Below are 3,415 nucleotides of genomic sequence, written 5' to 3' on the forward strand. Positions count from 1 at the left end.
ACCAGTCGATTTTTTGATCGAACCAAAAACCACTTGAAAGGTCTAGAAGTTTCTGAAAACACATTTACATCACCCTTTTCATGGAGTAACTGAGGTCAGCGTGCCCGACATCCCAGAGAACTGGATCAAATACCTACACCAGAGGTAAACTGGTACGAGTATCTTGTTTCGAACGTAAGGACTCCGTTAAGAGTAACAAGTACCGAGGTGAATTTTATTTTGTGTTATTCTGTATGCACCGTTTTGAGAACCCGGGTGGTCTTCCGGTACAGAAGGTCGAGCAGGGGATAGACGAGAACAGACATAGTAGAACACGCGAATTACCTCGGACAATGTTCAGATCAATTACTTATTCATGTTTTAAATAAAGGTGAATGTATTATTGTATTCATATCACTCTATAACCATGATATGTTACATAGTCTAATGGTCCCGACGTCCTCTACAGTGGACATACTGTAACATTTAAAAATTAAATAAAAAAAGTCTAAATTGCAAGATGTTTTTTTAACCCTAAATAGGTAGGAAATCACAGGAGGATATAACAAATGGATGGGATTTATTTGCATAATTAGAAAACATAGAAGAAACTAATTTGAGTTGTCCAAAATAAGTAACAAATAACATATTATTTGTTAAAGACAGTTTCAAAATATTTTGGAATATGAGCCACACCACTTCTCTTCACAGAGTGAAGCTCTATGAGACTCAGATTATCCGGTATGAGTTCTGTGAGAGTTTGTTAAAATATGTATTATTGTATAGTTTTTGCTGTTGTTAAATGCAGCCCCCATTTACCTCAACTCATCAAGTTATTTTTAAGACTTCATAGTAACACAGCTAAGCAATTGTTATACAAACAATGATTTTGTTGGTGATGCTTTCCTTGATCATTAGGCAATTCTTATTTTGTCTATTTGCTTGCGCTCAGTCCAATTCCCAAAATGGCTGCAATCATTGATGTTTAGCGCTTCAAGGACCTACACATGCAAATGTCTCAAATGGCTCGTGTGCCATCCCAAGTGTGAAAAGCTGCCCCATTATCTGAAGCTAATGGAGCAGACGTGGCCAGTGAAATGATACAGTGGCTCTGCTAGTGCAGTTCAATTCCAGGGTATCAATTAGAGAACTCTGTGGCCCCAAGCTGATGAAGGAATCCTCACTGAAGCAACAGCTGTGAAGTTTATATCAAGTTCAAAGGAGGGAAAAGTACTCAGATCTTGTAGTTAGTAGAAGTAGAAATACTTTGAGGTTAAGATATCCAGCAGCAGTATACAACGTATTTAAATAAATCATATCCCAATTACCAGCTGTGATGAACACATTATTTCATCACTAATCATAATCCAGTCATTTAATGTACATGATTCTGGCCTGGGCTATTACACATTTTGATGCATTGTTTTGTATTTTAACTTAAATAAGTTACATATATGTCGGTGTTTATCTGTTAAGCTTTTATTTAATTTAAATTAAAGGTTTAGATCTAAAGCAGCTGTATATGAATTAATTACAAATAGCTCCATCTTTAACAGATAAACACAGTAATGCATGAATTATAATCCAGTAATGTAATAGCCTGTATCATTCTGGCATGAACCATAACGATGGGTTACGTATTGTAACCCTAGTTATATAAGCACAGGCGGAGCCCTCTACTGGATTCTATGGGTACTACCCCTTGACCTTACTATGCGAGCGTTCACCTACTGAAATATCTTTAAACGTAGCCGGCCCCTCGGGGCGGGCCTACCTGAGTGCGCTTAAGCCCACCCTATATAAGGCGGCCTCGCCTCCTGACTGTCATCCTACACCCTCTTCAGCGAGCAGCATAGGACAGACAGGGCCTCTAGTAGAGGGCTCCACCTGTGCTTATATAACTAGGGTTACAATACGTAACCCATCGTTATATGTCAGAGGCTCCGCCATCTACTGGACTCTATGGGTACAGTGGGTGGAGCCCTGATGGATACACGCCCTGTCGTCCAACAACCCATCACACTGCCCCTGACCGGCTTTTTGGTTAACAGCCTCTGCACCGCAACATCTCCTCCCTCGGATGTGACCGTGGAGGAGCCGGGGCCGCAGCTTACTTACCAGGCAGGGCTGGGTGACCGACGTGATCGCTCCAAAGAGCCCCTCCGTGGATACGGGGGCCCCAAGGAGATCCTGCGGTCAAGGCGCATGCATACGATGTGTTCTTGGGGAACAATTGTGTTGCCGTGGCCGATTAGCGTCCACGTATATGTGGGTGACGGAAACAAGCTTCATTTCTACGACGCCGGAACTGATATGGCCCTACAGACTGGGTCAGATAGGGAGTTGTATCATTACAGGACCGGACTACGTGGTGCGGACCGTTCGTATCAAGGTCACCACACGGATCTGTACAAGCGGACCCTTTTATGCACTTCTGGTGCACCTGGAGCTCCACCATCGGTGCTACTACTCCTTGTCCATATTCGCGACTCCTCCACGGTAAGGAATAGCGGTAGGGCCGCCCCGGCCAGCCAGAAGGCAAAGTAGCTCCTCTTCTGCTGTTTCCTAGAGAGCTACAGGCCCACGAAGGCCAAGGCCGGCGGGTCCTCCCCAGTGAGCGTGTATCAGGCAGTGCATTTCCTAAAGGTAGCCCCTACCTGGTAGCGTTCCGCCACGCACTTCCCGATTGCGAGTGTGGGTGGTGATGGCGGACTTCGCCCACTCGGGCGGAGGCAGTCCCCAAAATGCGGAACCGAAGAGGCCACGTCGGCCGAAGTCGTGCAACACAAGCGGGCTCGGCAACGGTCTATATACCGTCACACACCTCCATCTGCACCGCTTGTCGGTGAACTCGCTCCCGAGGCCACCGTCTAATAGCCGTCCATAGGACTCCCACCGTCCCGGCGAGCCATGTGCCACACAAGGACCGCACGGGGGGCAAGGTACTCTCGGACCCCTGGGTAGACGAAGGCGTCCGTCGACCTACCTTCCTCCCCTTTTTCGGAGAGGGGGCGACGGCGCACTTGGTCTCTTTACGACCGTTATTAAACCTGTGCTATATACGGCCCGAGTCATGTAGTCTCCCGCTCTCTGTCAGCCCGGTTATTAAGTAAGCCACACAACCCGGCAAGAGACTAAAGAGACGTGAGTCGGTCCATTAATCCGGCGGGGATCTCAGTCGGAGTCCTGCCCTTCTGCTAAGTAAGCCTGGCGACATAACCGTTACTTGTTAGACCAGATGCTCTACTTCAATAAACGTGCGTCGACGGCACACTACAGGACCGGTAACACCGCCAGTGCATGGTCTATCCGACCCTGAGTGGCGCGACTAGGACCTTCCTGGTCGTCCCGCGGAACCCCGGGGGCATAGGTGCCTCCCCGAGAAACCTCGCTAGTGCCAGCTCTATTAGTGTGTGTAAATAAACACCAAAGTTAG

This window comes from Notothenia coriiceps, unplaced genomic scaffold (genome assembly GCF_000735185.1).
Source record: "Notothenia coriiceps isolate Sejong01 unplaced genomic scaffold, NC01 NC01_scaffold00030214, whole genome shotgun sequence".
NCBI lineage: Eukaryota > Metazoa > Chordata > Actinopteri > Perciformes > Nototheniidae > Notothenia > Notothenia coriiceps.